The sequence below is a fragment of the Schistocerca gregaria genome, chromosome 2 (genome assembly GCF_023897955.1).
Source record: "Schistocerca gregaria isolate iqSchGreg1 chromosome 2, iqSchGreg1.2, whole genome shotgun sequence".
Lineage (NCBI taxonomy): Eukaryota > Metazoa > Arthropoda > Insecta > Orthoptera > Acrididae > Schistocerca > Schistocerca gregaria.
Genome location: NC_064921.1, coordinates 797862688 through 797889260, shown reverse-complemented (window position 1 = coordinate 797889260; position 26573 = coordinate 797862688). Strand labels below are relative to the sequence as shown.

The window sequence follows — 26573 nt, the reverse complement described above, 5'->3', positions numbered from 1 at the left end:
AAATAAAGGATTTTATTACATAAGCTGGAGATGTATTCTGTGAGTGTTACAGTAACCAGGTAAATGATTCTTTTTTGGAAAATTTCGTGCGGTACTTGTTATCTGTAAAGTGATACAAAATTTACTTTAAACTGAAAGATCTTTTATAACATCAGATAATATGAACTAAAAAGTTTCAAGTTGAACAGCATGCTGCATCTGAATCACATATTACAAGAATGCTAAAAACTAAAGAATGTGCAAAATACCAAATACAGTCATTTATTACTGCTTGCATATGTAAGGCATCTCAAAATAATATTTATTTATTTAACCTGGCAAGATTAGGGCCATCAGGCCCTCTCTTACATCTAACCAGGCATTCTACTTATTTTACAGTCATATGTTTTAGTAGGCACGTTAAACTACATCTAATACAAAAAGTGAGATAAACAATTAGAAAGGTACACCTCGAAAAATACATTATTGAAGAGAAAGATTTTAGGTACGAGTGCTGGCAGCAGGGAGTATGAGGGAGACTCATGGTGAAGGGAGGAGAAGAATAGAGAGACATGATGAAACATGATTAAGGAAAATATAAAGGAAAAGAAGACTGTGTGGCTAATAGAGATAGATGAAGTGGAAGGCATCTCAGGAGCAAGATAGGAGTCGCTAGCTTTGCTATTTGATAGACGAGAGGATTGGCCTTGCACATTAATTTTGTGGAGAATTTTATGCGGATGATAGTAGGAAATGCTTCAACTTCTTCTTAAAAGCAACAGTAGATTGAATTTTCCTCAAGGTAAGGGGCAGTTTGTTCCAGAGGCGGACAGCGGCAACTGAGAAGGAGTTTGCAAAAGTTTTTGTTTTGTGAGTGGGCACAGTTAGGATACCAGATAAGAGTGACCTCGTGTTTCGATTATGATGGCATGACAGGTTTTTAATCTCTGAAGCTAGGTACTGGGGTGCTTGCGCGACGAGGAGTCGGTGAAGTAGACATAGAGTGTGGTAGTCACGCAGTTTGTCCGACCGCAGCCACCCTAGCTCGGAGTATGAAGCACTAACATGATCATATCGGCGAATGTTGCAGGTGTAACGCACACAGGCATTCATGGTTAGCTCTAGCCGTCTTTTGTTTTCACTACTCATGCCTTGTTGAATCACATCACAATAGTGGAGGTTTGGTAGAACGAGTGCTTGCACGAGCTGGCGTTTCAAGTCCTGTGGGAATATGTTCCAAAACTTTTTGAGAGCATAGAGACAAGCAGACGTCTTTCGGCACACTGCGACTGTATTCTCCGCCCAGTTGAGATGCTCGTCCAAAGTTACACCCAAGTTCTTCACTGCTTTCTGATATGGTATTGGAGTACCTTCGAGCAGAATAGGAGGTAGCCGTTCGCGGAAATCTAAACTTATTAATTTCTGATGGGCTATTAAGATTACTTTCGTCTTTTTTGCATTTAATTTAAGCCCCAGGTTTTTCGCCCATGTCACTACTGAAGACAGATCATCATTCATCAGAGCGATTGCAGTGTTTACGTCTTCAGGTCTGACGCTTAGGTAGAGCTGGAGGTCATCGGCATAGAAATGATGTTTACAGGAGGACCAGACCGACGAAATATCGTTGACATATAAAGAAAACAAAAGTGGTCCTAAGACTGATCCTTGTGGCACTCCCAAAGAAACATGTTTCCAGGAAGATTTTTCATTTGTGCAGACAACACATTGCTGTCTGTCTTTTAAGTAGCTTTCAAACCATCTCATTGCACTATCAGAGAAGTTAAGCTGTTGCATTTTTCTGAGTAATATGTCAAAGTTAACAGTGTCAAAAGCTTTGCTGAAGTTCAGTAGCGTCAATATTGTTGCCTTTCGATTGTCGATGGCATATTTCAGGTCATCAGTTACTTTAATTAGAGCAGTGTTTGTGCTGTGATGTTTACGGAAACCGGATTGAAATTTGTCATATAGACTGAATTCATGCAAGTGTTCAGTGATTTGGTCATGAACAATATATTCAAGTGCTTTGGAAACAGCAGGCAGTATGCTAATTGGTCGGTAATCACTAGGCAGTTGTGGGTTTTCGATCATAGGGATGGGTCGAATTATGCTTCTTTTCCATGCAGTGGGGTATATTCCATTCACGAGGGAAAAATTAAATATGTCAGTTAAGACAGGTACTAAGATATCGGCAACATTCTTAATCATGGTTATACCGATACTGTCGTTGCCTATTGCATCAGAAGAGATTCTCATTATTGCTTTTCTTGCCGTATTTGTTGTTACATGTTTTAGATGGAAGGTAACGTTGTTAGTTATCCTGTTTGGGGATTCTTGTGGATGGTAATTATCAGCCGTGCTGGTATTCAGAGGTGCAGAGAAGAATTCATTTAATTCGTTAGCTGACACATGAAAAGTAGTTTCCGATTTTGCCTTTCTGACCCCCAAGCTACGGAGATTCTTCCATAGAGTCTTGGGTGTCAGATCGCTGCATACAAGGGAGCGAGCGTGCCTGATTTTGGCATTGCGAATGCATTGTTTCACTCTGTTCCGTAGCTTTCTATATTCTTCAAAACGCTCGGGTTTCGGATCTGCCTTGAAACGCCTGTGGGCAGTATCCCTATTAGTCATCATTTGATGTAATTCAGCTGTCAGCCATGGAGCAGGAGATTTTCTTACACGGACTGTGCGCACAGGTGCATGTTTGTCATAGAGGGCAGTGAGTTTATCACCAAGTTCATTAATTTTGCCGTCGATTGTAGGTTCTCTGATTATTTGATGCCATGAGATTTCTGAGCAATCGGCTGTTAGAGCGTCAAGGTCAATACGTTTCATGTTCCTACAAGTTATGTAACGCGATTTGATCCTTGGGGGCTGCACAGAGTAGGCCAGGAATATTACATCATGTGCTGAGAGGCCAGGGGCCGATGATTGACCAACATCTCTTACTTTGTCTGTCTGTTTCGTTGCGATCACGTCTATAAGAGTATGACTGTGCGCCGTATGGTGTGTAGGTTGTAATGGAAGAATGTTCATGCTATTGCAACTAAACAATCTTCTTAGGTTTATTGCGGAGGGAGTGTCTCTTAGCAGGTCTATGTTCAAGTCACCCATTACGATGACATGTTCGTATTGACACTGAAGTGAATGTAATTCCGACTGGAAGGAACTCATTGAGCTTATTTTTGGTGGCTTGTACACGACGCCAGTCAAGAATTTCCGACTTTGTATATTTATTTCAATGAACATGAATTCAGCCTCTTTTTCTTCAGCAGGATTTGACGTACATAAGACTTTCGCTTTGAGATCTGTTCGTATATATGCGCCGACCCCGCCACCTCGCTTTTTTGATCTGTCTGCCCTAAGAAATGTGTACCCTGGGAGATGAATAGATGCAGAGGATATGTGTGGTTTCAACCACGTTTCGGATAAGAGGATTACGTGGTAGTTTAGTTGGTTGAAGAGGAGGCTAAGTTCTTTGTAATGCGCAGGTAAAGACTGAATGTTGCAGTGAGCTGCTAAAAGCTCGGACGCGTTCCGCTGAGCAGCCTGGAGTAGGGTGGCAGACTGGTTTGTCCCTTTGTTAGGCACTACCTACCGCGAGGGGCACTGGCCGGTGTTTCCGCCAAGTGACATCATACAGGGGTGTCCGAGATTTTGCGCGCCCTGTTTGTGAGTCCGCGAGTGCCGAAAGAAAGGCGACTGCAAGAGATTTCCTGAGGTTGCGGGAGTATAGAAAATGGATAAGTGGTATTCGGTGCAGGGAGAATATGACCAAAATGGTGACGGCTGTGTGCCACTGAGTATCCTATGTCGTAAGAGGAGAGATGTAATTAGAGTATTTGAAACAGCTTAGGGTGGAAATAAAGGAAAGGGGAGTGATTTTAGAGGCCGATGCTGCCAGCAGAGAGAAGTAAGCTTAATATTTAATAGTTTATCGTAGGAAGCTAGAATTAAATTGAAATTTACTAGAGTGATACTGGTAGTGATTATCGTAGGAAGCTACAATTAGATTTAAATTTGCTAAAGTGATACTGATAGTGATTTTAGATGGAATTGTGCAATGCTTCTCTAGGAATAAATATACCAGCTGAGAAATTCAGAAACCTAACTCTTAAGAGCTTTATGGAGAAGTATTCATCCATGAACGATGGACCTTGCTGTTGGTGGGGAGGCTTGCGTGCCTCAGCGTTACAGATAGCCATACCATAGGTGCAAACACAATGGAGGGATATCTGTTGAGAGGCCAGATAAATATGTGGTTCCTGAAGAGGGGTGGCAGCCTTTTCAATAGTTGCAGGGGCAACAGTCTGGATGACTGACTGATCAGGCCTTGTAACATCTACTAAAACGGCCTTGCTGTGCTGGTAGTGAGAACGGCTGAAAGCAAGTGGAAGCTACAGTCACAATTTTTCCCAAATCCATGCAGCTTTACTGTATGGTTAAGTGAACATGGTGTCCTCTTGAGTAAAATATTCTGGAGGTAAAATAGTCCCCCATTCAGATTTCTGGGCACGGACTACTCAGGAGGACACCATTATCAGGAGAAACAAAAATGGCATCCTACAGATCGGAGGGCTGAAGGTCAGATCAGAAAATTTAAAAGGGGAAATAGGTTAAAGTTAGATATAGTGGGAATTAGTGACGTTCGGTGGCAGGAGAAACAAGACTTCTGGTCAGGTGAATACAGGGTTATAACAACGAAATCAAATAGAGGTAATGCAGGAGTAGGTTTAATGACGAATAAAAAAATAGGAGCGTGGGTAAGCTACTACGAACAGCATAGTGAAAACATTATTGTAGCCAAGATACACACAAAGACCATGCCTACCACAGTATTACAAGTTTATATGCCAACTACTTCTGCAGATGACGAAGAGATTGAAGAAATGTATGATGAAATTAAAGAAATTATTCAGATAATAGTAGGAAAATGGAGAGAAGGAAAAGTAGTAGGTGAATATGGACTGGGGGTAAGGAATGAAAGACAAAGCCGCGTGGTAGAATTTTGCACAGAACATAACTTAATCATAGCTAACACTTGGTTTAAGAATCATGAAAGAAGGCTGTATATGTGGAAGACGTGGGGAGACACTGGAACATTTCAGATAGACAAGACAGAGATTTAGGAACTAGGTTTTAAATTGTAAGATACATCCAGCAGCAGATGTGGACTCTAACCACAATTTATTAGTTATGGACTGTAGATTAAAACTGAAGTAACTGTAAAAATTGGCTGTGTGGGCGGGAAGGAGCACCAGTCCCCAGCACGAATCCGCCCGGCAGGTTCGTGTCGAGGTCCGATGAGCCGGCCAGTCTGTGGATTGTTTTTTAGGCAGTTTTCCATCTGCCTCGGTGAATGTGGGCTGGTTCCCCTTATTCCGCCTCAACTACACTATGTAGATGATTGCTGCGCAAACAAGTTCTCCACGTATGCATACACAACCATTAATCTACTACGCAAACGTAGGGGTTACACTCATCTGGTGTGAGACGTTCCCTGGGGGAGGGGGGGGGGGGGTTCCACTGGGGGCCGAACCACACAATAACCCTGGGTTCGGTGTGGGGCAGCGGAGGGGTGACGTGGACTGCAGTAGTCGTCGTGGGGTTGCGGGCCAATGCGGCTGCGGTGGGGACGGAGCCTCTCTGTTGTTTCTAGGTCCCCAGTTAACAAAACATAACTGCAAAAGGTGAGAATTTAAGGATATGGGTCCTGGATAAACTGAAAGCACCAGAGCTCGTAGAGAGTTTCAGAGAGAGAGCATGAGGGAACGATTAGCAAGAACAGGGGAAAGAAATACAGTAGAACAAGAATGGGTAGCTTTAAGAGATGAAATATTGAGAGCAGCAGAGGATCGAGTAGATAAAAAGATTAGGGCTAGTAGAAATCTTTGGGTGACAGAAGAGATATTGAATGTAATTGATTAAAGGAGAAAATATAAAAAATGCACCAAATGAAGCAGACAAAAAGGAATACGAATGTCTCAAAAATGAGATCGACAGGAAGAGCAAAATGGCTAAGCAAAGATTGCTGGAGGAGAAACGTAAGGATGCAGAGGTACATATCACAGGGGGTAAGATAGATATTGCCAACGGGAAAATTAAACAGACCTTTGGAGAAAAGAGAACCACTTGTATGAATATCAAGAGCTCAGATGGAGAACCAGTTCTACACAAAGAAGGGAAAGCAGAGAGGTGGAAGGAGTATACATTGGGTCTATACAAGGGTGATGTACTTGAGGGATATATTATGGAAATGGAAGAGGATGTAGATGAAGATGAAATGGAAGATATGATACTGCATGAAGAATTTGACAGAGCACTGAAAGACCTAAGCCAAAACAAGGTCCCAGGAGTAGACAACACTCCGTTAGAACTACTGATAGATTTGGGAGAGCTGACCCTGACAAAACTCTTCCATCTGGTGACCAAGAGGTATGAGACAGGTGAAATACCCTCAGACTTCAAAAAGAATATCATAATTCCAATCCCAAAGAAAGGTGTGAAAATTACCGAACTATCTGCTTAATAAGTCACAGCTGAAAAATACTGACATGAATTCTTTAGAGGCAAATGGAAAAACTGGTAGAAGCTGACCTTGGGGAAGATCAGTTCGGACTCTGTAGAAATGTTGGAATGCAATACTGACCCTACGACTTATCTTAGGAGATAGAGTACGGAAAGGCAAACCTGCATTTCTAGCATTTGTAGACTTAGAAAAAGCTTTTGACAATGTTGACTGGAATAGTTGCTCTCTTTCAAATTCTGAAGGTGGCAGGGGTCAAATACAGGCAGCAAAAAGCTATTTACAATTTGTACAGAAAGCAGATGGTCATTATAAGAGTCGAGGGGCATGAAAGGGAAGCAGTGGTTCGGAAGGGAGTGAGACAAGGGTGTAGCCTACCCCCGATGTTATTCAATATGTATACTGAGCAAGCAGTAGACCAAACAAAAGAAAAATTTGGAGTAGAAATTAAGATCCATGGAAAACAAATAAAAACTTTGAGGTTTGCGACAACATTAAATAGGTAGATCATGTAACTAATGAGAAGGCACTGAATAGAATTGGGGACAAGAGAAGTTTGCGGCACAGCTTGACTAGAAGAGGGGGTCGGTTGGTAGAACATGTTCTGAGGTGTCAAAGGATCACTAATTTAGTATTGGAGGTCAGTGTGAAGCATAAAAATTGAATAGGAAGACCAAGAGATGAATACACTAAGCAGATTCAGAAGGACGTAGGTTGCAGTAGTTACTTGGACATGAAGACGCTTGCACAGGGTAGAGTAGCATGGAGAGCTGAATCAAACTAGTCTCTGGACTGAAAACCACAGCAACAACAACATTCATCAAAAGATGTCCATGATCCCTTGACACTGAGAAAAAATTATATTCCAAAATCTTATGATCAGGCAGGCATATTTAACAAATTTGCCAAAAAAATGGAAACTATTTTCTCTCACATAAAATTACTTCTTGTTTTGCTAACCAGGTTTTGGACAAAATTTGAGAGGACCTGGGAACTTGAAACATATGTGGATGAAAACAACCAATCCTGTGGGGCACTATGTTGCTAATCTAGTTGCAGGAAAATTAACTGAGCATGGGCCTGGTGACAAGCAAATAATTCCACAGTTGCTACTCTCTTTGATGACTGACAGCTTAAGTTTTACTCATAAATTGTAACTGAATAACATTTGAAGTAATTATTTTATTCACGTTTAAGTCTCTGTTTTCATAAATCATTTTCTGAGAAAATGACTTATTTTGTGTCCAAATCATCTAAATAAATGGATAGCTCTTTTGCTGTTAAGTGATGCTGCACCTTACCTGCTTAAGGCTGGGAATGCAACTAAAATATCCTATCAAATACAAAACACATTAGATATCTTACTCATGGGCTCCATAATGTTGCAGTAAAAATTTGCTCTAATTATAACAATGTCAAAAATTTGATATCCTCAGCTAAAAAGGTATGCATGTAAAATTTAGTGGTGTATCAGTTTTAATGGTTCCAAAGCTATAAAAATAAATTAGTCATTTTAAAATGTTATATTATTCTATACAGGAGTTCTCAAAGCCTGCTGCAGCATGTGTAGCTGCTTACAGAAAACATCTACCAGAGTTGCCATCACCCTCTTAGCCAATCCTTACTAGGTGGGTTACTTGGTTGGTAGCTGTCATGTTTTACTCTGACAATTTTGATGCCATGAAATTGGTACAAAATAAAATTGATATATAATTAATCATGACAAAATTAATACTTCAGTATTTAATTCTAAAGCAAATACTTCTTTCACTTTAGGCAGTAAACAGATCCGCACCAGATGATGCAGTATGTATCAGAGGTGCATAACAAGCATTTAAAAGAAAAAAAATCTGCAGCATGATTTAATTAACTTTAAGATAAACTTTTCTAAATTGCTCTCTACTATAACAAAATTAGAAGCGAAGGCCTGAAGATGGCACACTGAAGCACCGAAACTGGTAGTCATACAATAAATGACCTCATAAGGACCGCTGTATGTGTTTCACTTTCTTACATAAGATATCTCTGGAAATCCCCAACAACTGACATTGAGTCTACCAGTTTTGGTACTTCAATGCACCATCTTCATGCCTTAGCTGATGATAAGAGGATTAACACATCTGTACACACGTGAGTGGCCAACGTCAGTGACTAGTATTCGCAGACTACCTGTAACTGTGATGTCTCTCCAACCATCAACTATCAACTTTCAACTCAGTCATGTCCAAGGAAAAGAGAGAGTAGATGCAAGGAATAAATTGGACTCCATCACACACAAGAATCCAGACTACCGACTCAGTAAAGAAGAAATTTTTCTGGTAAAAACGTGACTGAAGGACTTGACACGGACACAAATATGCTCATTCAAATTTGTGCCTGTAACTTCTTGTGATGTAGAGAGGTCATTTTCTGCCTACAAAAATATATTGATTGATCGGCACAGGAACCTCACAGAAAATAATATAGAAATATTAGTTGGTAACTGCACAAAAAGGAGAGTGAATTAATAAATGAAGAACAAAAATTATAGCGCTTATTGTAACGTATTTTTCAATTGATAGTGCATGTATTGTAGTCTGATAGTGCATGAATGCATACAGTTTCTAGGATTTTATAGTGCATGGAATTTTTGTCTTTAGTAAACATCAAAACTGGAAGAAACTGTCACAATTTTTGTTTAGAGAAAATAATAATAGCACTAATTCTACTGAAATCAGTACCAAACAAATTAACTAAAGATTGTAATTTAACTACAGCAGCACAGCCTACATTTGTACTCCATAATCTAACATACAACTCACAGCAGAGGGAAAATGTTATATATGCAGGGCCAGGCACATTCCATATTTGGCCACCACACTTCAGGGGCCAGGAATGGCCCCTGCCTCACTTCAGAGGTAATTTGTGAATAGTCATAGTATTGTGTACAGTCAAGTTTCCTGCAGCCACCACAGCATCCGGGGACTCCAGCCCCATCACGAAAAGGCTTGTGAATCACAGCACAAATCACAGTAGTGATAGGTCCTACTTAAATCCATACCATCACATGCTCTTGTGGCTCTACAATGTATTCTTCCAAAGACATCTACTTGTGTCAGTACTCCACACTTTGAAAGCCAGTTACATTCTGGGATCCGACAGACCAAGAGCTGCTTCACGTCTCTGCTATCAGTTCTGGTAACAAACAGTTGTTATTTCAAAGAGAGCATTTGAATACTGCCAGCCAGTCACTCTGATAAAGGATGGTCCAAAAAAAAAAATCATTTCTCCTTTTCCTGTTCCAACTGTGGATGGCATACTGGAAGAAAAAACAGTCAGTATGGTTCTGTGTGAGCTGCGACTATTATACAATACGACTGTTGCAGAAAGTGATATGATTCTTGAGTTGGTTTAGAATTTGGGCCTTTGAAATTTTGTGTGTAAGACTCTCGCTGCAGCATGATTTTCTTCGAACATTGCTGGCTGCAGTGTATTGAGCGTCTCTATGAGATTTTCATTCCAATAAACCAAACTGTAATGAATTATGAAGCTCTTATTTAATTATTCTCTGCCTCATCCATTAATACAACTTGGCACAGATCTCTGACTAATAAACATTATTTAAGAATTGACTGAATGAGGGTTCTTTTAAGTTGTGGTTTAGAACATGAATTACACATCCATAGGAATTTTCTAATTAATCTGAGTGTGGCTTGCGTTCCTCCAACAGGTAAATTTATGGTGTCATTCCACTTTAAATCACTATAGATAGACATTATTCATATGCATCTGAAGGTTCTGAATGATTCAAGTGATTTATCAACAATGATTTGTATATGGTATTATGTCTGTCCATCTATTTACAAGCATTACATTACATTTATATCTAACAGCTTCCCAGGACAACAAAAATTTTATTTTCAATATTTCAAACAATTATTGACCAAATTAAAAATATTTAAAGTGTTGTCTTAATTAACTCATTAAGATTCACAATTCTGAGTTAAAAATTTAACATAATAAGACAAATACTACAGTTAGAAACTGTGTGTTTGTCTTGAGGCAGCAAAACTGACAGCGCACAAATAGTTAGACTAGATTAATCCAGTATTTAAGCATGAAAGCACTTAGCAACTTCCATCACACATGACACATCATTTCAAACTATTACAATGCTTTATCTCATCCACCCCCCATCCCACCCCCGCCCTCACCCCCCCCCCCCCCCCCCCTCCCCAAGGAAAAGAGGAACAAAAAAAGTTTATCATTTACTATCTTTCTGCTGTTCATGTAGTCAAACTACAGGATAAGACATGATGTTTAAACTTATTTCTTTGTTACCAACTCTGATCGAAACATACTTTGCAGACAGTATCCAAATATACCACTGACTGTACCTCGAAAATGATACCATTTTACAATGCATAGACGGAAAGTATAATGTCATACACATTTAAAAGAGTGAAAAACTAGTACTTGTTTGCTTAATCTACACTCCTGGAAATGGAAAAAAGAACACATTGACACCGGTGTGTCAGACCCACCATACTTGCTCCGGACACTGCGAGAGGGCTGTACAAGCAATGATCACACGCATGGCACAGCGGACACACCAGGAACCGCGGTGTTGGCCGTTGAATGGCTCTAGCTGCGCAGCATTTGTGCACCGCCGCTGTGAGTGTCAGACAGTTTGCCGTGGCATACGGAGCTCCATCGCAGTCTTTAACACTGGTAGCATGCCGCGACAGCGTGGACGTGAACCGTATGTGCAGTTGACGGACTTTGAGCGAGGGCGTATAGTGGGCATGCGGGAGGCCAGGTGGACGTATCGCCGAATTGCTCAACACTTGGGGCGTGAGCTCTCCACAGTACATCGATGTTGTCGCCAGTGGTCGGCGGAAGGTGCACATGCCTGTCGACCTGGGACCGGACCGCAGCGACGCACGGATGCATGCCAAGACCGTAGGATCCTACGCAGTGCCGTAGGGGACCGCACCGCCACTTCCCAGCAAATTAGGGACACTGTTGCTTCTGGGGTATCAGCGAGGACCATTCGCAACCGTCTCCATGAAGCTGGGCTACGGTCCCGCACACCGTTAGGCCGTCTTCCGCTCACGTCCCAACATCGTGCAGCCCGCCTCCAGTGGTGTCGCGACAGGCGTGAATGGAGGGACCAATGGAGACGTGTCGTCTTCAGCGATGAGAGTCGCTTCTGCCTTGGTGCCAATGATGGTCGTATGCGTGTTTGGCGCCGTGCAGGTGAGTGCCACAATCAGGACTGCATACGACCGAGGCACACAGGGCCAACACCCGGCATCATGGTGTGAGGAGCGATCTCCTACACTGGCCGTACACCTCTGGTGATCATCAAGGGGACACTGAATAGTGCACGGTACATCCAAACCGTCATCGAACCCATCGTTCTACCATTCCTAGACCGGCAAGGGAACTTGCTGTTCCAACAGGACAATGCACGTCCGCATGTATCCCGTGCCACCCAACGTGCTCTAGGTGGTGTAAGTCAATTACCCTGGCCAGCAAGATCTCCGGATCTGTCCCCCATTGAGCATGTTTGGGACTGGATGAAGTGTCATCTCACGCGGTCTGCACGTCCAGCATGAACGCTGGTCCAACTGAGGCGCGAGGTGGAAATGGCATGGCAAGCCGTTCCACAGGACTACATCCAGCATCTCTACGATCGTCTCCATGGGAGAATAGCATCCTGCATTGCTGCGAAAGGTGGATATACACTGTACTAGTGCCGACATTGTGCTTGCTCTGTTGCCTGTGTCTATGTGCCTGTGGTTCTGTCAGTGTTATCATGTGATGTATCTGACCCCAGGAATGTGTCAATAAAGTTTCCCCTTCCTGGGACAATGAATTCACGGTGTTCTTATTTCAATTTCCGGGAGTGTATTTACTTGTATGTACTTCTTTCTTTTCTTTTTCTTTTTTTTTTTTTGTGCATGGAGCCACCACAATGATGCCTTTTGCAAATGTCAGAGATGGTAGTACAACAACAATTACATTTACAAAATATATTATATAATGCAATTGTTGTAGCTTATATCTATTTGATACATTTATTACTTTACAGCTGATATGTTACTGGTTCATGTAACAACTTTGCTTCCACCGTTTCCTTATAGGTGGCGACAATGGTAAGTAGCGGTCGAAAGAAACAGATCCCAGATGTCAGGCAGTTACCTTGGACCTCGGTCAACATAAACTCATTCAAACATTAGGTGGTTTGTGTCTGCATCATAAAGTTGTTCTTGATTGAAAATGTCAGTTTACGAGCCTAATTCTTGTCATTTGTGTGAGGTGTTATTGTTTTGTTTCAATATGAAGAAAACAGCGCCTGAGTCTCATCGAATGCTCTCAAGTACGTATGGTAAGGACGCTATTAGTGAAAGAATGTGTCTGAGTCGTTTCAACGCTTCAAGAATGGCAATTTTAATGTCGCAGACCAGCATAGTGGTGGAAGAGAGAATGTTTTCGGAGATGCAGAACTGGAGAGATTGCTGAGTGAAGACTCATGTCAAGCTCAAGAAGAATCAGCACAATTAGTGGAAGTGACACAGGAAGCCATTTCAAAACATCTAAAGGCTACAGGCATGATTCAGAAGAAAGGAACTTGAATCCCGTGTGAGCTGAAACCTTAGAGACATTAAACTGTGTTTGTGTGTTTCTGAACAGTTGCTTCTGAGGCAAAAACAGAAGGGATTTCTGCATTGCATTGTGACTGAGGGCAAAAAATGGGTTCATTACGATAACCCTAAATGCAAAAAATCATGGGGATATCCCAGATATGCTTCCACGTCAATGGCCAAACCGAATATTCACGGCTCCAAGATAATGCTCTGCATTTGATGGACCAGCTCAGTGTCATGTACTATGAGGTGTTAAAACCAAGTGAAACAATCATAGGTGCTCATTATCAAATGCAATTAATGCGTTTGAACAGAGCATTAAAAGACAAATGGCCACAATACAGCAAGAGGCACATTAAATTGATTTTGCAGCACAACAACGTTGCGCAAGAGGTCAAAATGTACTTGGAAACATTAAAATGGGAAGTCCTAGCCCACCCGCTGTATTATACAGACATTGCTCCCTCTGACTCATGAAGAAGACACAGTTTGGATTAATTCATGGATTGCTTCAAAAGACGAACAATTTTTTCGATGCAGGATTTGTACACTGCCCAAGAGATGGGAGAAAGTAGTGGCCAGCAAGAAGACACAGTTTGGATTAATTCATGGATTGCTTCAAAAGATGAACAATTTTTTCGATGCAGCATTTGTACACTGCCCAAGAGATGGGAGAAAGTAGTGGCCAGCAATGGAAAATACTCTGAATGATACATGTGTAACCAATTTGTTTCATTAAAACCTCAAATGTTGGGGGGAAAATGCCAGAAGCAAAGTTGTACACCTTGTACGATCAGTGTCTTAAAATTTGTTGAATGCCTATAAAGGTTGTTCTATCAAAAAAGATTTTAATTTTGAGTTAAAACCATTTCCCATGTATGTTCCTAGAGAGTTTGGTAGTTTTTTTAAACCAAATCAAAAAATTGATGTGTGCGTTTCTATCTTTCATTTTTAATGTCGTTCTTTTTGGAAAATAGTTAAATTTTGTGCTTGTGTTGTGATCATGTGCATCACTACAGTTGATAACTTCTTCTGATTGACTCACTAAAAAATATAACTAATTTAAATATGTACAGAGAACATACTGTGAGATATCTGTGCTGCACAAACACTTGATAACATTGATCTCTATGGCCTACCCCATGTATTAGTCTTATTGCTTTTTTCTGTAACAGAAGTGTTCTTTTTAAGTGTATGTCAGTTGTACAGCCCCATAATTCAATCCCATAACTAAGAAAGAGGTAAATTGTTCCATAACATAACAGTTTTCAGTGTCTGGCTAGGAGTGAGCTTGCTAAGGAGATATAAGGCACGACTGACTTCTCCGCACACAAAATTGATGTGGTTTGCACACCACAAATTTTTCAACAAAATACATATCTGGGAATTTACAGCTTCCAGTATCTGTTGATGAAATATTACTTACATTTTTTATTTTGTTGCGGTGAGAACTGTCCATTTCCAAAGCCAGTAATTGAGATTTGGTGACATTCACCTTGAGACCCTGATCACTGGAAGTATTCTGTTACTTCTGTTACATAACTAGCACCATAATATTCTAGCTCCTTAAATTCTCTGCCATAGAATATGATTGAGATGTCATTTCCATAGGTTAATATATGGGAGTTAATGGGTTATGCAATGTCATTAAGATACAGGCTGCTCATCTTAACTGAAAACATTGAAATACCTTGAAAACTACACACTGGATCAAAACAAGTTATAATTCCAATTTGTTTGACTCAGAAGCGGACATCCAATGACACCACACTTGACCCCCACCACACACTGCACGTGGGTGGTACGGGAAACTTTGAAATCTTCAATGGGAACCACCATTTTTATGTTGCAGATTACAATTCTACGAAAAACCTTTATGTGTTTTGTATGAAGCATTTTCTTCATTTCACAATAGGTGATGCTGTAATCAGGGGAAGACATATGGATACACAATCATAATTTATAACATACTACTCAATGGCCCTTGAATATCCAAAGGCACTGCAAGGATAGAACAGGTCAGTATTTCATAACTTCTAATTGGAAAGCCCATTTGCAATTCTCTGTTCCTGTGACATACCAAACAGGGCACTGCTCGACTTGCCACTGTGTCCATGTCTTGAGGTGAATGCTACTCTACTTTTCTAACTAGAGTAAGTATTCCAACATAGTACTGCCATCTTCAATACATTTAGTGATCCTACACAGAACAGAAGAACATCTGCAGGAATTTCCACACATGCATTTCTGATGCGGTCGACCATGTTTTCAGGGCCTATTGGCACTTGCAGGTGCATCTTATCTTTTAAATACCCCCAAAGAAAGAAATCCAACGAAGTAAAATCCCATGGCCTAGTGGGCCAATTAACATGGTCACCTCTGCTTATCCACCAAACAGTGTAAACATGGTCCAATATCTCCCATATTTCAATTATGTGATACGCTGGCCAACTACCATGCTGAAACCTCATACATTAGACCTGTCGGAAACACAATAAAGAAAGTTCGGGTATGCTGACAGGCCCTTGCTACAAGGTGTAGCACAATTGAAGCATCTGAGGATATTCTAACGAAAGACCTGAAGATAATGGGTGAAGATTTCTGTAAGTGGACACTTCAACCAAATGCTCCCAAAACAGAGGTTAGTTGCTTCCATCTCAACAGCAAACTCGCTGAAAAGTAACTCAATATTCGATTTGAAAACACTGTTCCCAGGCATAATAAAACTCCGAAGTACTTGGGCATGACACTGGGCAGAACAAAGACTGCCGAAAAATTAAAGACAAGAAATGACATTATTCAAAAGCTCTGTGGTACTACCTGGGGAGCAACGGCCTCCACTCTCTGCACCTCTGCTTTTGCAATTGTATTCTCGGCTGCCGATTACTGTGCTCCAATTTGGCTAAACAACCCACATGTAAAAAAGGTGGATGTCCTGTTGCATAACACTCTATGGATGATTTCTGGAGTAATTAAACCCACTCCAACGTAATGGCTCCCAATATTAAGCCACATCCCGCCGCCACACCTGCGACGTACTGATGCCCTTGTATGTGAATACAAAAACATCATGGGAAATCGAAGCCTGCCAATCCACCAAGACATTGAGGCTGCAAACACTAATAGGCTTTGATCTAGGAACCCGCCAACAAGAACAGCAAGGAACTGTGTACAAGAAGGTTTCAGTATCACAAATGCATGGTCTGAAAAATGGAACACATGGCAAAATCATAACATGCCTTGCATCATACAAAAACCACCTGGTTTTGACCTATCACGCAAAATGTGGTCCACTCTAAATAGGATTAGAACTTGTCATGGCACATGTGCTTACTCCCTGTATAAATGGGGTAAAATACTATCCCCTCAGGGTGACTGCGGAGAATGTCAGACCTCCAGCCACACTGTTGAAGAGTGTTCCAGAAGACCCAATAATGGGAGCTCCAACGACTTCCTGCTCGCAACTCCAGAGTCGATAGATTATATTAATATACTTGATGTTTGTTTGTTATCCTTAAACTTTGTTATATTAGTAATGTTTGTTTGCAATTATTAACATTTGTTATATTAGTGATTTGTCTGTTTCTTTCTTATGTGTCCGTATTGCTATACGATAAATAAAAATAATACCTCATACACTGTCTAACATCCAGGGCAGTCCTGCAGTAGCACCTTTAGTTCCTGTTCCAAAAACACTTAATATTTGTGTGACATCGATAAAATATGGACCAATGAGTTTTTTCCCCACAATTCCACATTACACGCTAACCGACCAAGGATGCTGAGGTCAACTTGCCATAACCAGTGGGGATTGTCTGCACTCCAGTAATGCATGTTATGGCGGGTTGTCACTACCATGGTTTGTGAATGTAAACTCATTGTAAAACAGTATCTCGGCAAAGAATGTGGGGATTGTTCGCATTTGTTGAAGTGCCCATTCACAAAACACTGTCCAATTATGGAAATTGGCACCATGAAGTCCTTGATGCAGTGACATGTGGTATGGATGATTCTTACGATGATGCAGTATTGTAACAATACTATACTTTTGCCAGTCTGTTTATTGCCTTCTGACATGGCCTTGTAAAAGAACAAGTGAGTGAGATTTCTCTGGTAAACGCTCAGCATACAAGGCAAAAGCAGCCCCCACATTTCTTCTAAATTCTCCATAAATCAGGATCATTTCAGTTTTTTCTTCTGTGGTTGCAACATTCATCGTACACTTGCACATATGATCTCCAAATGAAAGGTAGGTGTGCAGGCAATAAACACTGAGCAATTATTGTAACATTTCGAGCCATTACCTGTTTTATGTCTGTATCATAAGTGAGCTTGGGTCAAGTTTGCTACACGGCCCCTGTGACATGTTGAGTACTCTCCTGTACAGTGTTGTGAATGGGGTTTCCTATTAGAAGCTATGAAATACTGGCCTGTCCTACCCTTGCAGCATGGAGGTGGGATCCCACTGTCATTGAATATTCAAGGGTAATTGAGTAGTGTGTCATAATTGTTTACCCTTTCTATTCATCCAATTACAACACCATCTGGGTGAAATGAAGAAAATGCTTCAGACAAAACATATATAGGTTCTGCCATAGAATTATAATCTGCAATACAGAATGCCCCCCCTCCTGCACCACCCATGCATGGGTTGGAGTGGCAGGTTGAGTATGGTATAGTTGGATGTCCTCTCTGAGACAAACAATTTGGAATTATAACTTTTTTCATCAGATGTATAGTTTTCGAGATATTTCCAGGTCTTCAGTTAAAATGAACAGCCTGTATATGAGGAAGAGAAAAGGATCAAAGATTGAGCCCTGAGGTACACATTGTGTTACTGTTTCACTGGTAGACTGGTAAACTGACAGTTCTCATCTAATTTGTAAGGCAGTTTAGTGCATTGTTCACAATTCAATGGGTATGTGGCTAGACAATTCAGGGTTGGGTTCCGGACATGATATGACCATTTTTTTTTAGAAGCAACTTGTGGTTTACTGTGCTGAATGCTTTTGTCAGTCTAAAAAAATAACTGCACTCCACAGCCTCTGGTCCACTGGACAGTAAACTTTCTAGAAGAACTGAGTAACTGATGTGGTTGTACTTAGTTATTTTCTGAAGCCATACTGTGAATCTAAAGCATTTTGTGTTTAAATCTACAAGCAGATTATGTTTAAAATGGCTCACAGTAAAACTTCAGCATCAGGCATGAATTTTTAATGTGTTAATTCTTTACTATGAACACTATCCATGCCACACTGTTGTGGATTGTATCTGCATATATTACTGAACTTTAAACATTACCTAAAAACTTTTTCACAGTTATATGCTTATCATCAATGTTTTACACATAGGAGTTCAATATTTTAATGAACAAGGATTCACTGATTGTTTACTTATTTGGTCTGTATGGAAACATGCTTACTACAACATAGAGCAGTACTGTGTAGAAGGCTCCCTGGAAGTCAACCTGAACTCTTTCATTTTCTGCATTCTCCATCTCAAGAATAAAACAAAGTGAGTGTCCAAGTACAAAATATGTTCCATAATTCAACAAGAAATTTCACAGTTAATACTTTTAATGTATGTATGTTTATCTTTGGCCAGTTTAAACCAAATCATATAATGCTCATAATTACACATAATCATCACATCAAATAGCAATACATAATAAAATGAAATTAGTGCACGCACTCAGGCACAGTATGGTGGATTTTCAAAGGAAAATTAATTGGAAAACAGAACTTGTGCTAAAAGCCCCCTAGGCAGGTATTTGTGGAATTTCAAGTTGACTGAAAAATGTGACATAACACAGGACTGCAAAAAAATATTTTTTCAAAGTTGTTTGAAATTTGATAACTGACTTTTATGTACTTTTCAGCAATGGTTTCAAAAGTGCAATCCATTTTTTCTGTCATGTCAGGTCTTCTCACAAAAAAGGGAGTATTTTTGGGTTCAATAACAAAATTTAAGCAATTTATCACATTTTTTCCAATGTTATAAAATTTTATTTTATTTATAAATCATGTTCTAAACTACATTTTCAGTACACTTCCATTTCTCTTCAAGCTCATACATCCTTATAATAATGCTTTTGCTTTCTGTAGGAGCTTCTTTTATTGCTTTTTGCTGTGTACTCATTGAGGATCATCTGTTTTTATCATCCAGCAATAGTCCGCTATCATGTTGACGTTCCATCTTCCTTGATATCTTCTTTCTATTTCTTTGATGTCTTGATGGAATCTTTCACCCTGCTCTTTACTTACATTACCAAGGTTTGCAGGGAAGTAGTCAAGATGTGAGTGGAGAACTTTAGTGCTTCAGGCTCATGAGGAACAGGGTAAATGGCTGATTGAATGTTAGGGTAAGAAATATCCTTTTAGTTTTTCAAATTGAAATCTCGTACGTTGCAATAACAAAAACAACAGTCATCACTATGATTTTTGGGCTGCCTCCAGATGATTGGTATTCCTAAACGTAAGGACTGATTTTTACGTTGAAACCATTGCCTCAGTTCTACAACACAGACTGAACAAACTTTGTGTGGGGCCCAACATTATACCTAACTTTATACCAAAACAGGCAAAATATACTTTTTCAAAAAAATCGGAAATGTTTCTTTGTTGCTTTTTAATGGTATGGTTACCACAAATGTGGCAGAAGCAATCTGGCGAGTTTATATGTCCTCTGGTAGCCACTGTCCATTGTCCATGAAACAGCTTCACTACACAAGAAAACAGTCACTACTTTAAAGCACTACTAACAACAACACGTGAACAGCACAGATGTACTGTGAACTGAAGGACAATAGCAGAAACTCACTGCCTGGTGATGGGGGGGGGGGGGGGGGGGGCACCGCGACAGACAGGCACTGACATAAAAATACTGCTGGTTTCTCCTAATTACTCTTAATTTTAGGTGTATCTAGTATAAAAAAAATGGCTAAATAACAGTTTATCGAGATCCTAAAAACCAAAATTCAGACTCACTAGAGTGGTGAAATATTGAAAAAAGCTAAAACTGTATGTGATGAAATTTTTTCATATTTCTCCCGAAATCAGCGTTGAAAACACTATAAAAATCACTTAATAAATTTGAAGCCATTTTTATGTTGCAGATCTGTGTAATTAATACCTTATAATCCACACTACCCCCCATGAACCATGGACCTTGCCGTTGGTGGGGAGGCTTGCGTGCCTCAGCGATACAGATGGCCGTACCGTAGGTGCAAACCACAACGGAGGGGTATCTGTTAAGAGGCCAGACAAACATGTGGTTCCTGAAGAGGGGCAGCAGCCTTTTCAGTAGTTGCAGGGGCAACAGTCTGGATGATTGACTGATCTGGCCTTGCAACATTAACCAAAACGGCCTTGCTGTGCTGGTACTGCGAACGGCTGAAAACAAGGGGAAACTACAGCCGTAATTTTTCCCGAGGACATGTAGCTTTACTGTATGATTAAATGATGATGGCGTCCTCTTGGATAAAATATTCCAGAGGTAAAATAGTCCCCCATTCGGATCTCCGGGCGGGGACTACTCAAGAGGATGTCATTATCAGGAGAAAAAAAACTGGCGTTCTACGGATCGGAGCGTGGAATGTCAGATCCCTTAATCGGGCAGGTAGGTTAGAAAATTTAAAAAGGGAAATGGATATGTTTAAGTTAGATATAGTGGGAATTAGTGAAGTTTGGTGGCAGGAGGAACAAGACTTTTGGTCAGGTGACTACAGGGTTATAAACACAAAATCAAATAGGGGTAATGCAGGAGTAGGTTTAATAATGAATAGGAAAATAGGAATGCGGGTAAGCTACTACAAACAGCATAGTGAACGCATTATTGTGGCCAAGATAGATACGAAGCCCACACCTACTACAGTAGTACAAGTTTATATGACAACTAGCTCTGCAGATGATGAAGAAATTGAAGAAATGTACGATGAAATAAAAGAAATTATTCAGATAGTGAAGGGAGACGAAAATTTAATGGTAATGGGTGACTGGAATTCGAGTGTAGGAAAAGGGAGAGAAGGAAACATAGTAGGTGAATATGGATTGGGGCTAAGAAATGAAAGAGGAAACCGCCTAGTAGAATTTTGCACAGAGCACAACTTAATCATAGCTAACACTTGGTTTAAGAATCATGAAAGAAGGTTGTATACGTGGAAGAACCCTGGAGATACTAAAAGGTATCAGATAGATTATATAATGGTAAGACAGAGATTTAGGAACCAGGTTTTAAGTTGTAAGACATTTCCAGGGGCAGATGTGGACTCTGACCACAATCTATTGGTTATGACCTGTAGATTAAAACTGAAGAAACTGCAAAAATGTGGGAAATTAAGGAGATGGGACCTGGATAAACTGAAAGAACCAGAGGTTGTACAGAGTTTCAGGGAGAGCGTAAGGGAACAATTGACAGGAATGGGGGAAAGAAATACTGTAGAAGAAGAATGGGTAGCTCTGAGGGATGAAGTAGTGAAGGCAGCAGAGGATAAAGTAGGTAAAAAGACGAGGGCTGCTAGAAATCCTTGAGTAACAGAAGAAATATTGAATTTAATTGATGAAAGGAGAAAATATAAAAATGCAGTAAATGAAGCAGGCAAAAAGGAATACAAACGTCTCAAAAATGAGATCAACAGGAAGTGCAAAATGGCTAAACAGGGTTGGATAGAGGACAAATGTAAGAATGTAGAAGCTTATCTCACTAGGGGTAAGATAGATACTGCCTACAGGAAAATTAAAGAGACCTTTGGAGAGAAGAGAACCACGTGTATGAATATCAAGAGCTCAGATGGCAACACAGTTCTAAGCAAAGAAGGGAAGGCAGAAAGGTGGAAGGAGTATATAGAAGGTTTATACAAGGGCGATGTACTTGAGGACAATATTATGGAAATGGAAGAGAATGTAGATGAAGATGAAATGGGAGATACGATACTGTGTGAAGAGTTTGACAGAGCACTGAAAGACCTGAGTCGAAACAAGGCCCCCGGAGTAGACAACATTCCATTAGAACTACTGACGGCCTTGGGAGAGCCAGTCATGACAAAACTCTACCAGCTGGTGAGCAAGATACTATGAGACAGGCGAAATACCCTCAGACTTCAAGAAGAATATAATAATTCCAATCCCAAAGAAAGGAGGTGCTGACAGATGTGAAAATTACTGAACTATCAGTTTAATAAGTCACAGCTGCAAAATACTAATGCGAATTCTTTACAGACAAATGGAAAAACTGGCAGAAGCTGACCCCGGGGAAAATCAGTTTGGATTACATAGAAATATTGGAACACGTGAAGCAATACTGATCTTATGACTTATCTTAGAAGAAAGATTAAGAAAAGGCAAACCTACGTTTCTAGCATTTGTAGACTTAGAGAAAGCTTTTGACAATGTTGACTGGAATACTCTTTTTCAGATTCTAAAGGTGGCAGGGGTAAAATACAGGGAGCGAAAGACTATTTACAATTTGTACAGAAACCAGATGGCAGTCATAAGAGTCGAGGGGCATGAAAGGGAAGCAGTGGTTGGGAAAGGAGTGAGACAGGGTTGTAGCCTCTCCCTGATGTTATTCAATCTGTATATTGAGCAAGCTGTAAAGGAAACAAAAGAAAAATTTGGAGTAGGTATTAAAATTCATGGAGAAGAAGTAAAAACATTGAGGTTCGCCGATGACATTGTAATTCTGTCAGAGACGGCAAAGGACTTGGAAGAGCACATTTGAATGGAATGGACAGTGTCTTGAAAGGAGGATATAAGATGAACATCAACAAAAGCAAAACGAGGATAATGGAATGTAGTCAAATTAAATCGGGTGATGCTGAGGGAATTAGATTAGGAAATGAGACACTTAAAGTAGTAAAGGAGTTTTGCTATTTAGGAAGTAAAATAACTGATGATGGTCGAAGTAGAGAGGATATAAAATGTAGACTGGCAATGGCAAGGAAAGCGTTTCTGAAGAAGAGAAATTTGTTAACATCGAATATAGATTTATGTATCAGGAAGTCGTTTCTGAAAGTATTTGTTTGGAGTGTAGCCATGTATGGAAGTGAAACATGGATGATAACTAGTTTGGACAAGAAGAGAATAGAAGCTTTCGAAATGTGGTGCTACAGAAGAATACTGAAGATAAGGTGGATAGATGACGTAACTAATGAGGAGGTATTGAATAGGATTGGGGAGAAGAGAAGTTTGTGGCACAACTTGACTAGAAGAAGGGATCGGTTGGTAGGACATGTTTTGAGGCATCAAGGGATCACAAATTTAGCATTGGAGGGCAGCGTGGAGGGTAAAAATCGTAGAGGGAGACTGAGAGATGAGTACACTAAGCAGATTCAGAAGGATGTAGGTTGCAGTAGGTACTGGGAGATGAAACAGCTTGCACAGGATAGAGTAGCATGGAGAGCTGCATCAAACCAGTCTCAGGACTGAAGACAACAACAACAATCCACACTACTGACATTGGGATTTGTGGATATTGTCTTAAAAAAAGTGCTAGAAAAAAATCCTGAATTCAAAGCTAAGCACACGAACTTTATTTATTGAGCCACTATTCAGCTTGCAACAAGGTGCTTCATTGTTCCTCAAGAACCTAGTGCATTTCAGGGAAGAGCATATCAGGTATCTATGTACTGACACTTCTGTCCCAATGCCTTAAATGGGTGCACCTACCGCTCAATGGTAAATGTAATATATAAGAAACAACAAAATACATATTCACTCAATTCAATAACTACTACACACCACACATGACAAGGAACATTAATTCAGTTCAATCCTTGAATAATCTCGCGCATCAACTCCAAAGCTTTTCACCCATCAATAATGTCAATTCATGGACATTTTAGTGTGCAAAGACAGCTCCATCTACATCTTTACCCTGCAGTCCACTGCCTGGTGTATGACAGGATACACAGGATACCCTAGAATTCTTTTCTCTCTTCCTATTACAACTGTGGAAGGTGTGAGACATGAAAGATTGCCTGTACCCCTCTGTAGGCACCCAACTATTTCTAATTTTACTGATGGGATCACACACAAGATATGTGGCGAAGATTTGTTGACAGAGTATTGGAGCAAGGGCACTCTGTAGTGCACATGCCTGTTGCTTTTCGTGTGATTGCTCTGGAGTGTATGCTGTAGTGTCTCCCCTTAAAATTCGTTGAGTACTTGTGTGAAAACTCTCGTACTGCCAAAACAAACTTAACACCAAATACTGTGGAAAGTTCTTGTAAAACGTAAATACTTTTGGATTAATGGAGACCACTCACCAAAAAGCAGATGTGTTCAGTTTTCGCTAGGCACACACTAAAGCAAGAAAACTTGCTTGGGCTTGGATTTTTTCCTTTGATGAGCTTCAGTAAAACAAACCACACACACACACACACACACACACACACACACACACACACACACACACAAATGCCTAGATAAACAGTGGCAATGCTCTTTTGTGGAATGTGGATTGGCCGTGGTAGGGATATTATTATCAGGTGGGATTGGTAGAGGAAGAGTGAGGCAAGATGCAGGGAGACGAAATAGGGATGGATGGCTAGAGGCTCAGAGGGAGTTGGCTGGCTAGCTTTGGTGCCAACCCACTTACCTGCCACCCCTCTCACCCACAATCTAGCCAGCAAAACTGTCACCTTCCTCTGAGCTGCTAGTTACAGACCCCCAGTTTCCCTCCCTGCCTCCCACTGATGCCCCTCCACCAACATGCGCATATACCTAACTGCCTCATACACAGCAAGCACCTAGAGATCATATGCGATCCACACTGTTGCGGGTCTGTGAGCTTTGTAAGGAAAAATGACAGAAGTTTCCAAGTCCCCTTAAGGTGTTGCTGCACGACTGCACCTAGGGCAGATTGGCTGGCGTTGGTAACAACTGCAGGCAGGATGGTCATGTGAGGGTGGGCAATGAGGGCAGCTTGCGAGAGGTCATGCTTCAGTTACTCAAAACCATCCAACACTTGTGCCATCCAGGGAACATGCCTGTTGCTTTTCGTCTGATTGCCCTGGAGTACAGCCTTGAGTGGTGCCTGCATGCTTACTGCATCCTTCAGATGGTGAATAGAGAAATTCACCACTCCAAGGAACCAGTGTAGTGGTGCATTGCAACCAGGACAGGGCCTGGATCCTCTCATCAAAGGAGTGGGAGCTTGCAGATGATATCTTGTGTCTCAGGAAGTTGATCTCAAGAACACCGAAAATGTGCTTCCACAGTTTGATAATGAACCCACCTCCTGGAGGCAAGAGAATATCTTCCAGAAATGGTGGCAGTGCTCCTCAAGATTGCATAAGTAAATCAGGATATCACACAAGTAGGCAAAACACCCTGAACATGCAAATATACATCAGGTACATACGTACCAACAACATTTTTTTCTTTTTTTAAATTGGATGTATAATGCCCACAAAGTTAGAAGGTTTCTGTTACTTTTTGATAACATCTCACATAGAAGGTTTACGTAGAATACTGTACTAACTATTTGCATGCACTGGAAGCTGACTTACATACCAAAGTGAAACTACATAGTAGCTTGAAGGCGTCTGTATTTTTTAATATAATATATTTTGGTATAAGCATGATTACAGGGGGGCTGTCTGAACTTGGCTTAGAGAGGGCAGACACCTAACTGCGAATAAGTCACGGTGTGTGTTACACAGTGGGTGCTTGCAGTTTGGGGTGTGGACATTGTTTATCACACACTACCCTGTTGACAAGGCACTACACTATCTATAACTTGTGAACATGCTTGTGGTAGTCTACATAACTTAGACAACTATGTCAGCACATAGATATAACCAGACTGAGCACATGCATTGTTGTCGTGACAACAAAACACTATCATACACTCATAATACAAGAGGAGGTGGATGAAATGACCACGGATGAATTTACTCTAAGCTTAATCACATATGACACAAACAATACAATTAAAACATTTAAATACTATCTCTACAGTGGCAAGGGAAAGGGCAAGCTATCCAAGCTAATACCATAACACACATGAGACAAAAATGAAACATGTACATAAAAGGACACACCATGTATGAGTTTACTCTACAATAATTATAATGTATGCAAGACAATCTGACTAAATCCTCTTGCTACCGCGGAGAAGGAAACGACTGGTTATCGCTCAATAACAGTCCCAAGCTGGTGCACATATGCACTTCTTTGATACTGCATGTGGCAAGAGTGATATGGTCCATCAAGCCGTAAATATGAATGCAAGGGGTTTGATGAGGTACAGGTAGTAAGTTGTGAAAACAAAGCTGCTTGGCGGCGTGTAAGGGTAGATTTCAAAACTTTGTCTGCATTGAGAGAAAATGAAGCACTTTGCCATTCGCAACCATTCACTCTAGATAAACCTTGCAGTTCGGCCAAAATGTGCAGTACTGACTCACGCGTGTTGTCTTCTCTTCACTCCTACCTATCTGG

The 26573-nt window shown here is 40.6% G+C and overlaps 1 protein-coding gene across 1 annotated transcript in view; it reads right to left on the bottom strand.

Annotated features, from left to right (window-relative positions):
• LOC126335984 (dynein beta chain, ciliary-like) overlaps positions 1–26573 on the bottom strand; it is a 782187-nt gene that overhangs the window by 166785 nt on the left and 588829 nt on the right. The gene's annotated exons all lie outside the window — the stretch shown is intronic.